At 33.2% G+C, this 12,896-nt stretch overlaps 1 protein-coding gene across 2 annotated transcripts in view; it reads right to left on the bottom strand.

The window, feature by feature from the left end:
* LOC136833675 (zinc finger C2HC domain-containing protein 1C-like) overlaps positions 1-12,896 on the bottom strand; it is a 183,544-nt gene that overhangs the window by 91,729 nt on the left and 78,919 nt on the right. The window contains exon 1 of one of the 2 annotated variants that reach the window (XM_067095846.1): positions 574-613. The exons of the other annotated variant lie outside the window; for it this stretch is intronic. The gene's annotated coding sequence lies outside the window, so the exon portion shown is untranslated. Of the gene's footprint in view, positions 1-573; positions 614-12,896 lie in introns of those variants that run through there. 2 annotated transcript variants of the gene reach the window in all.

A 12,896-nucleotide genomic window follows, 5' to 3' on the forward strand; every position in this document is an offset into this window, starting at 1 on the left:
TGCCGATACTGTAATGAATTTGCAATTTTATGACGCATACCGTAAGAATGTGTCGCAAGCACAATATATATATATGTATATATATATATATATATATATATATATATATATATATATATATATATATATATACATATATATATATATATATATATATATATGTATATATATATATACATACTACATATACACGTGTATGAATGTCTGTCACATGCTAGCGTTCCGCTACCTGTTGCCGGCTACTTATGCTTATATATAGCCTGCTATTTCCACCTAGTAATACCACCGAGGAGCAAACGGTAATAAAGAAAATATGATCGAACGTAGATTTCTATTTAGCAATGATGTCACTAGTAATTAGACGAAAATTCTTGCAATTAGATTCATGAATAAACACCGATGTAATTCAACAAAGTTATAAAATATATATATATATATATATATATATATATATATATATATATATATATATATATATATATATATAATATTATATTACATTTATAATCATATTTATAATCACGAAGTAATAACACAGCCAATTCGAGTTAGCACTAAAAGCAGAGCACAGACCAACACGTCCACCAACTACGATGCCTACTGACTTACTAACGAACCGCAACTTACGTGGCTGCCGAGCTAACAGTTGTGCTGTCATTTTAACTCCAAGTGGTGACGTCACGAGGCCTGCTGCTGCGAAATGGTGACGTCACCCTACACCTTTCCAAGGGATGAATTACTCATGGCTCCGCCGAGGAAGTTGGGGATTGTTTTGGGGTGGGCCAGAGGGGGAGATGACCAGGCGTAATTGAATGGGTTGGGAAAAACGGGGGAGATATGGGGAAAACGGGGTGGTGGGGAGGGGGTAGACACTGATTGCATTGTGATCGAGAAGTTTTTTTTTTTTTTTTTTTTTTTACGGAGGGAATGAAAAGATTCTTAGGGAATTTTCATGAATGATGCTATTCACTGGATTACAGCTTCTCTCTCTCTCTCTCTCTCTACTCTCTCTCTCTCTCTCTCTCTCTCTTACACACATACATATATATGTATATATATATAATACACACATATATATATATATATATATATATATATATATATATATATATATATATATATATACTGTATATACTATATATATATATATATATATATATATATATATATATATATATATATATATAAACTTGACCAGACGTCTTGAAAGCAAACTCTGTGAACTGGTGAGAACTAAATGGAAAAAAACTGTAGTTGAAAAAATAAGATAAAAAAATAAACTTAAAGTAAAAAGAAAACAGAAAAAAAATCCAGAATCCAATCAATACGGCAAATGTCACCGCAAACTTGAGCGGATACAGTGAAGATGAACTCTCGAGATAATTTTGTGAAGAATTACAAAAACCACAAATCGTCGAATCTGTATCTCATTCCGGAATGCAAATCGAATAGAATGTGAATTCGGTAACCAGTGACGCCTCAGGCACTGTAACGAAACTGTGAATTATATTTAAGGTTAAAAGAATGTGAATTCTGTAGCCAGTGACACCTCAGGCACTGTAATGAAGCAGTGAAAATATTATTTAAAGTTAAAAGAATGTGAATTATGTAATTAGTAACGCTTCAGGCACTGTAACGAAACCGTGAAAATATTTAAAGTTAAAAGAATGTTAATTATGTAGCCAGTGACATCTCAGCCACTGTAATGAAACTGAAAATGTAATTTAAAGTCAAAAGAATGTTATTTATGTAATGAGTAACGCTTCAGGCTCTGTAATGAAACTGAAAATATTATCTAAAGTTAAAACAGTGTTAATTATTTAACCAATAAACCCTCAGTCATTGTAATAAAACAACGAAAATATTAATTAAAGTTCAAAGAATGTGAACTCTGTAACCGATAACACCTTAGGCACTGTAATGAAACAGTGAAAATATTATATCAAAGCGCCAAGTGGATGTAAACATCTAAATAAAAACATCATCTTCACGAATATAGATCGAATAGAATATGAATAATGTAACCAATAACACCTCAGTCACTGTAATGAAACGGTGAAAATATCACATTAAAGTTTAAAGAATGTAAACATCTAAATAAAAATATCTTCGTGTTTGTGTCATGAAAGTACCAAAAGAACGTAAACATCTAAATAAAAACATCATCTTCACAAATGTAGGAGAATGTGTCACGTGTGAACGACCGTCGGAAAGTCTGATGATGAGGATGCCGCGGCCTCTCTCTCATGAGAGATGAGTAACGTCAACATTATTGTGAGGGTAAATGAGATGAGTGTAGGGAATGGATGCCATGAGGAACCAAATGGGAAATACGACTATACTAGCTGAGTGAATAAACTATGCAGATGAATAAGAACTTGAAGAACTATGGGGATAAATTAGAACTTGAAAACTGTTTAGATAAATAAAAACTAGAGAAATTATGCAGATAAATTAGAACCAGAAAAACTATGCACATAGATTAGAACTAGGAAATATTATGCAGACAAATTAGAACTAGAAAAACTATGAAGATAAATTAGTTAGAAAAACTGTGGATTAATTACAACTTTAAAAGCTTTGTAGACAAATTAGAAATAGGCAAAATATGCAGATAAATTAGAACTGGGAAAACTATACAGATAAATTAGACCTAGAAAAACTATACAGATAAGTAAGAACTAGAAAAAACAAGAGATAAACTAGATAAACCATGTAGATAAACAAGAACTAGAAAAACTAGAAATAAATTAGAACTAGATAAACCATGTAGATAAACAAGAACTAGAAAAACTAAGCAGATAAATTAGAACAGTAAAAACTGTGTTGATAAATTTGACCGAAAAAAAACTATGTGGATAAATTATAATTAAACAAACAATGCAGATAAATTAGAACTCGACAAACTAAGCAGATAAATTAGAACTGCATAAGCTATGCAGATAAATTAGAACCAGCCAAACTGAAGATAGCATAAAACTAGAAAACTATGCGGATAAATTAAAACTAGAAAAAATAAGAAGATTATTTTTAGCTCCAAAGTGAACCGACTCTTCAGCAAATACTACTGACCATAAAAAAATTCTGTCAGTGATTCGTCAGATTCCAGAAGAAAGTACAAATCATACAAAATATGGATGCTTACTCATTCACATTTCCGAGGGAACAAAGTTAAAAGTAACAAAAAAATTGGATCGTGGGAAAAATGAAAATAAGGAAGAGAAAAGCATGGCATGGAATGTTTAAAAGAACAAAAACACTGTAAGAAAATGTTCCGTTAATGCATTACCAGTCAGTACTGCATATTATATATATGTATACATATACATAAATATATATATATATATATATATATATATATATATATATATATATATATATATATATATATATATATATATATATATATATATATATATATATATATATATATATATTATATATATATATATATATACATATATTATATTATATATATATATATATATATATATACATATGTAGTTGTGCATGTCTCGTATACAGATGCATACAATGCATATGTATACATATGCACACTAACAGGAAATGCATGTGGAATGCACGCTTTGCCCGCAAAGGCTAAATTGCTTTTACTCGGCGGTTAAATTTCGTAATTTGTATATTCAATTTTTCCTTGAGAATTAGATTATTATTATTTAGGTCACAGCAATATTGTGACAGTTTTTCATTAAGTAAATCAACTTGATTTAGAGTTAGCTCATTCTTCTAAAGTTACTCAGTGTTTTTAGCCCCGTGAATCGCTGAAGTTTTTTTAATTCAATCTGGAATAATTTCATTTGTATTCATACACAGTATATAACAAATGGTGAAGAGATAATCTGAATTCATGGTCACATACGTACTCACGCACAGACACACAGACACACAAACACACATAAATACACATATATATATATATATGTATATATATATATATATATATATATATATATATATATATATATATATATATATACATATATATATATTTTATATGTATTTATATATGTACATATATATAAATATATATATATATATATATATGTATGTGTATATATTTGTGTGTATGTGTGTGTGTGTGTGTGTGTGTGTGTGCATTTACATCCCAGAGGGGGTGGCTCCGGAAAACGTCTAAATCGCTGAGGCCCTCCCGGGATCCAAATTCGGGACCTTTCACTGTTGCGCGAACGAATCATTGCAATCTTTTCAGCGAACATGACCTTGGCAATCAGCGAGATCATTTTACCGTTAGTTGTGACCAACTCATTCTGCCTCAACTTGAGGAAATGTTTCATACCATACGTCAAGTGAATTTCAGTGATTCACCAAAGACTTATTTATGGCCTCTGTTTCCTGAGCGTTGTTGCGAGAGCGCTTCAGTGATTCAGAATTCGAAGTTGTTTTGTTCCTGTGATGATTCATTTGTTTCATTTCTTGTCCTTGTTTCCTATTTCTTCTGAGGGCAAAGATGAGAGGCTTGTTTTTTTTTATTTCTAACTGAAAATGAGTTTATTTTGCTACACTGATTGCTTAGTTTGAAGTAAGTTGTTCCAATAATCACATCTTCTTTTGACATTTTTAGTCCCACTGTAAAGCAGGGTCGCCCGCTCGAGTCAACTTTCTCCATCTATTTCAATTCCTTTCATCTCCCTCCCCCAGCCCCACCTCACCCATATCCCTCCTCACCACATCTGATCCGCTGACGCCCCACACTCCTCCTCCTCCCCATCACTGGCATGTTCTTGGCTCTCATGATTGGTTCCACCTCTCTTCTTATTACATGGCCATAGCAGCTCAGGCGAGCTTCTCTAGCCTTCTCCTTTACATATGTTCTATTAATTCTTGTTTCCTCATTTTCTAAGTGTGACACTGGTCACATTTACTAGACTTATGGAAAATACTGTAGGATTGTACATCAAACTCTTAATTTTTTTACTTCCTGATATCAACAAACCAAAACTGATCACTGTTTGGTGGTTGTATAGTCATACAACTGTCTGCATTATCATACAGTTGTCTGCCTAGATGTTGTCAGTGGCTAACCTTATTCCATGCAAAGAAGTTTCCTGTAAACGGAGGGGTCTGGCTGTTTACTTCATAATGAACAACTACTTAGGGGGAAGTGGTTTAAATACAAGTCGGCAACTTATCGCATATAAACAGGTTGAATAAAGAATCTGAGTAAGACATAAATGAAGCGATCGCATAGACATAACCAGATGAACATAGAAATGAGTAAAATAATATGAGAACTAAGACAGAAGAAAGTAAATTATAAAAGTCGTCTACATTGCAGTAAAACTTGTCATAAACTCGTCAGCAACTTATCCCATACATGTCACAAACAGGTGAAAACAATGCAGACTGTAAGTGGGGAACGAGTCTTTGCCCAATGCTGGATAATCTTATGAAGCACTGGTTAGGATTACCAATAAGTCGCCAATTTGTATTCAACCTGTTTGTGATGCGTATGCGATAAGTTGCCGAAATGTTTAAGACATGTTTTACTGCAATGTAGACGACTGTTATAATTTACTTTCTTCTGTCTTTGTCTTCCTATTATCTTAGTCCTTATTTCTATGTTCATCTGGTTATGTCTATGTGATCGCTTCATCTATATCATACTCAGATTCTCGTCAACTTGTATTCAACCTGTTTGTGATGTGTATGCAATAAGTTGCCGACTTGTATTTAAATGATCAACTGTCTTTATTGTCCTTTTTTTAATACCCTGTTTCTTTGTTTATCTAGTCACGTCTATATGATCACTTCATTTATATCACATTCAGATTCTCTTAGATAATTTCAAACTCTATTCCAAAGAGAGTTTAACCTATTATTCATTTGAGTCTCCCCGCCAACCAACCCCAACTCCCACCAGTACCCATACCCCGACCCTCTCTTTTACTTTCATGGGGAATATTTATTTCCTTAATGGAAATCTGACACCTTTGTGTCAGCTCAGGTAAACGTGTCAGATGGGTTCCTTTGTGACGTCACGGTATTCTTTTGCTTTTTACTGGTAACCTGATAAAAGTCTCTCTCTCTCTCTCTCTCTCTCTCTCTCTCTCTCTCTCTCTCTCTCTCTCTCTCTCTCTCTCTCTCTCTTTTCATGCATGTTGATGTTTATTTATTCATTGGGCATAAGGGTAAAATAACAAATATTTTTTATAGGAACATGAGTCTTTCTAGTTAAATTAAATCAACGTATCACAAGTATAACTTCTTTATTTTTTATTTAATTTTTTGTATATCTTCAGTTTACCAAGAATTTTAAGCATTTATTCATTTATCGCTATAAGAGCTATATTCCTAATAGAAATTTTAATCGGTGCTCTAAATATTGTTGGAAATCAAGAATATAGAAAGGAAAAAATCTGAGAGTTTAGGTAAGAACAAAGAATAATATTTCATTTTCATATTATCTCTGACTTTGATAGTTTACTACTATCGATATTTCTTTGGTTATACTACAGTGATATTAAAAAACTTGGTAATAATAATAATAATAATAATAATAATAATAATAATAATAATAATAATAATAATAATAATAATAATAGTAATAATATTAATAAAATAATAATCTTGTTAAACATGAGAATTTTAAGACGGTTTTTCAACGACGAATTAATGTAACTGATAAATGTAATTTCACAGCTGTTTATTTATCCACAGTAAAAACGAATTAATTGAAATGAATGAATGAAAACGGATATTCATTCTTCCTTTTATCCAATATGAAAATTGCAAGCTTAAATGACGTCATTGAAACTTGCAATACATTACTGAATCACTGTCATGCACTGAATGAGAAGGTCTTGTTATAGTCACAGATATCTTGTTCTGCATTCAAGGATCTTGAGAGAGTTAGAAATTTATTTAATTTTTTCTTATTGCCGGGAGTTTGGTTTTATGTTTATAATGCGTTAAATACTTTCCTTTTTTATTTAATGAAATTTTTTTATGTCTCACAGAAGAGTTGTTAGAATTTTACAGGATTTATTCTTTGAGATTGCAAGAAATAAAAGTTTCTTTTTAGAGTTTTATTGCTTTCATATTATTATTATTATTATTATTATTATTATTATTATTATTATTATTATTATTATTATTATTATTATTGTGATAACAAACACTACATAACATCATCATCATTATTATTATTACCCACCATAACTTAAGAAACATAACTAAGAAATCACCAAAGCCACACTACCGAAGGACAGCGGATATATGCCGATCGACCGTAAAAAAAAAAAAAAAGGAAAAGCAAGGAAAAAAATAATGTGGTTTTCCACAAATTTTATGGTATTATCCCTCACTGGATATGCCTACTTTCCGAAGGATAATGGAAAACTTGCGGTTGAACGGAGAGATGGACAGAGAGATTTGGTCACCCTCCGTTTGGCAATGGGACTTGGGACGGTCTGAGTTCCCTTATTGCGCTGTTTATTTTTTAAATTTATTTATCAGTTATCTAATTATGTATTTATTATCTATTTATTTATTTATTTGTTTGTTTCTTTTTTTATTTATGCTTCTTGCTTAATTTACCCGTTCATTTATTTGTCTGTTTATTTATTATTTTTATTTATATATTTATATTTTATTTATATTTTTTATGCTTCTTACTTAATTTGCTAATTTATTTATTTGTCTGTTTATTTATTATTATTTATTTATTTATTTATTTTTTTTTATTTATGCTTCTTACTTAATTTACTCATTTATTTATTTGTCTGTTTATTCATTTTTTTTATTCATATACTTATTTATATATTTATTTATTTAAGTATTTACTTATTTATTTGTTTATTTACTTATTTATATATTTATTTAATTATTGGTTTTTATCTGCCTATTAATTAATTATATATTTACTTATTTATCTCATTATTTATCTATTTATGTAATTTCGTTGGTCAAATGAATGTTTTTGTAGTCCAGCTATAACGTTTTAAGGAATATTAAAAATACATGAAAATATCTTCTGTAATTGCAAAATTACTCATCAATAGATTTATCAAAATCTCTAGTGAAGTAAAAGCCACGAAAAACTCTCTCACAATTCGAGAAAGACAATATTGGAAGACAAAATTGTCTTCCGACCACCGCCATTAAAAAGAAACACTGGATAAACTAGGGTGGTCATCGTGACTGCAGAAGAAGAGAAGAAATTCCTTCGAAAGAGGATAAGAGGAAAAAGCACAAAATGGGAGAAGGCTTCCGGGAAAACAGCTGACTCATTCGTGCTCACGAAACCGTGAATTACTCGTCGAGGTTTCTAGGACCTTCCTGCCGGAGGGGGTTTCGTCTTTCCTCCGAGTCGTTCAGTCCCTTGCTTCTTCTTTTTTCCCCGTAGGAGGGTTAGAGCCGTCAGCGCACTTCACGTGGTGCACTGCAAGGCCAAGAGAAAGAGAAGGTCTGCTCACTTCCCCCCCAAAATCCCCCATGCAGGCGGAGCTTTGTCTACCTCCTTATTGCGTTAGCAGGTGAATTGCCGTAACAAGCAGGTACCTCTAAGATACGTCATCGCCTACGCAGTTGCCCCAGGTGGGAGGCGACTCCACCCAATTGGGTAGACCTTGTCTCTCTTGGCCTTGGTGCACTGTAGGCATTACTTAAGGGTCTTTTCTCTTTCTTTCCTGTTACCGTCCCTCCGTCCATATTCTCTTTCTTCCATCTGACTTTCCACCCTCTCTAACAATTCTTTCATAGTGTAACTGCGAGGTTTTCCTCCTGTTACACCTCTCAGACCTTCTTGCTGTCAGTTTCCCTTTCAGCGCTGAATGGCTTCATAGTTCCCAGCGCTTGGCCTTGGCCTAAATTCTATATTCCATTCTATTCTTGCTTCTTCTTTAGGTTCTCCTTTCAATAAATTTCCCCTCTGTCTATCTGTCAATTTACCTGTCTATAGAGCTCATTTGTTCTCCTCTCTGCATGCTAGCGTTGTTCCTTTGCTTCCTTATAACGTTCGTTCTCATTATTATTATTATTTCAGTAGATGAAACCTATTCACATGGAACAATCACACAAGGGCCACTGACTTGAATTTCAAGCTTTCAAAGAATGTTGGTTTCAACCTCCCACCGCAGACCCCACACTGCAGCAGTAACTGATCATGATACAGAGCCAGTGGTTTTTCATTGCCCTGGGCGAGACGCGAATCCACGACATCTGAGTGACATCCCACGACACTAACCACTATACCAGCGGACTATCACTCTTTTACTTCGAGAGCAAGGTGATGACACAAATTTATTACTATTTTATCATATTTCATTTTTTTTTCTTGACGTCAGTTGTTTTACTTCTCGATAAGTTTCTTTGGTTATTACATATTCCATCTGTCTATCTGTTTTTCTTCCAGTGTAATATCTTTGTTCCCCTCCTTCCTTATAACGTTCGTCCTCATCACTCTTTTGCTTCCAGAGCAAGGAATGGATACGAATATATTACCATTTGTTTTATCTTTCGACACATTTCTTTGCTTATTGCATATTCCATCTGTCTAATGTTTATTCTCATCGCTCTTTCGCTTCCAGAGCAAGGTGATGATACGAATATATTATCATTTTATTATTTTCAGTTTTCATGACAGATGCTCGTTGCTGTTTGAAGCCGATTTGGTATGAAATAATAACAAAATAATAAATTTACCTCCTCGCCAACAGCATTCTGAACCGCATCACCGCTCTGTGCTTCCAGACTCAAGTATCAAGGTCAAATTGAATCTGGAAACCTGGAAGTTATGCGTTCCAGTCCACGTAGGCGCCGAAGCTGTCCACACAACGTTTTGCTTATAAGATGATTAAGAAATGAAAGATGCTTTTGTTGATGCTTCCTCACCGAGCGAGGTGCAAAATCTGGTGAGGGGCTCAAGACTGGGCTGAGAAAAGTTATAGATATAACGTCTTTTACACACTTTGTTGTTATTCTGCTGTTTTGTTTACAATATCAGTGCATTTCTTGGTCACCTGTTGCCCTGTTTATAAACATCCTGGATTTTATTTGATATATGTGTGTACGTCTCTCTCTCTCTCTCTCTCTCTCTCTCTCTCTCTCTCTCCGGCAATATGTGATTTTGTAAAAAAAAAAAAAAAAAAAAATTGCATGCTTTGGACCGTGAAGACATTTTTCAACACTTACAAAGGTTCTCTCAAAGGATTAACTTCTCCGACGGCGAGTAGAGATATCCGAAATAGTCCTTCTCCTCACCCGAGATTCAGGTATGTGATTAGACCTCTGGAGGTACAGAACCCCGAGGAACCTATAAGGGTCTATGGACCCACCTCAGGAGATTGAAGAAGTGGTCAGAGGCTGGTTCTTGTATCTGGGTGAAAACGAGGAGACTCTCTCTCTCTCTCTCTTCTCTCTCTCTCTCGTACCCCTGTCTCTAGCTGGTGAAATGGTGTCGTTGACTTTTGATTCTGCAACGCCAGCATGGCTTAAAGATAAGCAGATGGTCCTTACAAGACTTATTTTGTATCTAGTTTCGGCATCTCTCATTGTTGTTGCTTCTTGTTTATTTGTTTTTTCAATAATAACCTCATCCAAATAAAGTAATCTATATACAATGATTGGCACAATTTCCTTAATTTCATTTATTTGTCTCGTTTATTTTAAACTTTTTCTTTTTATATCTGAAGACTCTGACGCAGTAAATTCAAGATCATAAATATACACAGAATTTGTTTTAATGTAGATTTCTTATCTAGCATACACATGTTTGTTTATATGCACATATGTATGTATGTATGTATGTATGTATGTATGTATGTATGTATGTATGTATGTATGTATGTATGTATGTATGTGGTCCCATCAGCCTCTGGTGTTTTTGCACTCCTTAATTTATAAAGAAAATACCATCTTCATGCCTGTATGTATGTATGTATGTATGTATGTATGTATGTATGTATGCATGTATGTATGTATTAATTTCTTTTGCATTCAACAATGGAGAAGTGCTGTTAAAAAAATTAATCTTGAGTCTATACTTCTAGACTAATGGTTTTTAACCTTTTTATTGCCACGCCCCCTCTAAGAATTGGTCCTTCCCGGCACGCGCCCTTTGCATCTATGAGTAAAATTCCTTTCCAAATTTAAAGGAAAATAAAAAAAAGAGAAAGAGAAGGGTTTGAGGGATAGGGAGGGAGGTAAATAATTACGAAACATGGTAAGCCCAAAGATTCTAACCAGGGTAGTAGACTATAGGAAACTAGCGTTATAAAGCGTTACGTTTGCATTTTTTATAAACTTCTGCATATTAGTCCCTCACTCTTGTTAAGAGAATAACGGATATAATTAGAGATTTTTTTATTTTTCCTTAGGGCTCGTGCCTTCCCTGGAAATTGCTGACACGCCTCCCAGGTTAAGAACCACTGTTCTAGATGAATTTTCCTTCAAACACCTCTCCATCAGCATTTCTAATGCAAAAAAGCACTTTCTCATTATCCACCTTTCTCTGTGCATTTACTTCTCACTGGAACCACTTTTTTTTCTTCTTTCCTATAAGTCTTGATCACATTCACCACGAAGCATTTTATCAGCTCCGACATTTTTCACCCCCTCTCAGTTTCTCTTGACTAAAGTATTCAACTTTCAACTTTCCACTCTCGATTTCTCTTGATTTCCCTGTCCTTCCTTTTTTATCACACACACACACACACACATACACATACACACATATATATATAATATGAATGTATGCACACACACACATATATATATATATATATATACATATATATATATATAATATTATTATATATATATATATATATATCCATACAAAACACAACATAACTTATGATCGTCTTTCCAGTCTGAATATTAATATAAAAAAAAATTCAGCTAAAGTATTTTTTTTCTCCTACCAGTCAGGTTAATTTTGTGAAACTGATAGTCAAGACATCTTGAAACTCAAGTAGGACCGGGGGATTCTTATCTTAGCCTGCCTTTCTTTGGTTGTAGATTGTTAGTCTGATTCGCTGTTAAAAAGTCTCGATATTTCTTTCGTTCAGCTTCATATGACGTTTCTTTTTCTTATTTTGTGTCTATATACGAGTTCCACATAAAAATATTATTTTATTATTATTATTATTATTATTATTATTATTATTATTATTATTATTATTATTATTATTATTATTATTATTATAATTATTATGAGGAAATAATTATTTCTTATTTTGTGTCTATATACGAGTTCAACATAAAAAATATTATGATTATTATTATTATTATTATTATTATTATTATTATTATTATTATTATTATTATTATTATTATTATTATTATTATTATGAGGAAATAATGAAACCTCTGGGTAATGTAGAAACCAGCCACTTGAAAGCAGATGCGAGCAGCGACTCTCTATTGCTGTTGTTGTTTACAGAGCCGAAGCAACAAAGATGCAGGCAACAATTAACGGCTAAACAAGGAGAAACTGCAGTTTCTGCACCGGAGACAATTTCCACTTGCACGACTTTTTTTTTTTTTTTTTTTTTTTGCCGACTCCAGTAAAAAGGGCATCTTGTTCCATTGACCCTCGATTCCTGCGTGGTTTTGCCTCTTCCTCCTCCTCCACCTCTTCTCTTCTTCTTCTTCTTCTTCTTCTTCTTCTTCTTCTTCTTTTGGTTATCGGGATCACAGTTCAGCTGTTGCCGAGGTGGCGCCATCTACCTGCTTCGATATCCGTCCAACTTTGCCAGTTGGGAAATTTCCCTTACTCATCCATTTTCATTATGTTTGCTGATGAATGATGAAAAAAAACATTGTCTTCAACGAGGGGTGAATTGGTTGCCGAGGGTTCCTCGTCGTTTACAGCTAGGTGGGATTGCAATATTGCTGATTTGTGCATTGATAAG

Source organism: Macrobrachium rosenbergii, chromosome 52 (genome assembly GCF_040412425.1).
Source record: "Macrobrachium rosenbergii isolate ZJJX-2024 chromosome 52, ASM4041242v1, whole genome shotgun sequence".
In the NCBI taxonomy this organism is placed as follows: Eukaryota; Metazoa; Arthropoda; class Malacostraca; order Decapoda; family Palaemonidae; genus Macrobrachium; species Macrobrachium rosenbergii.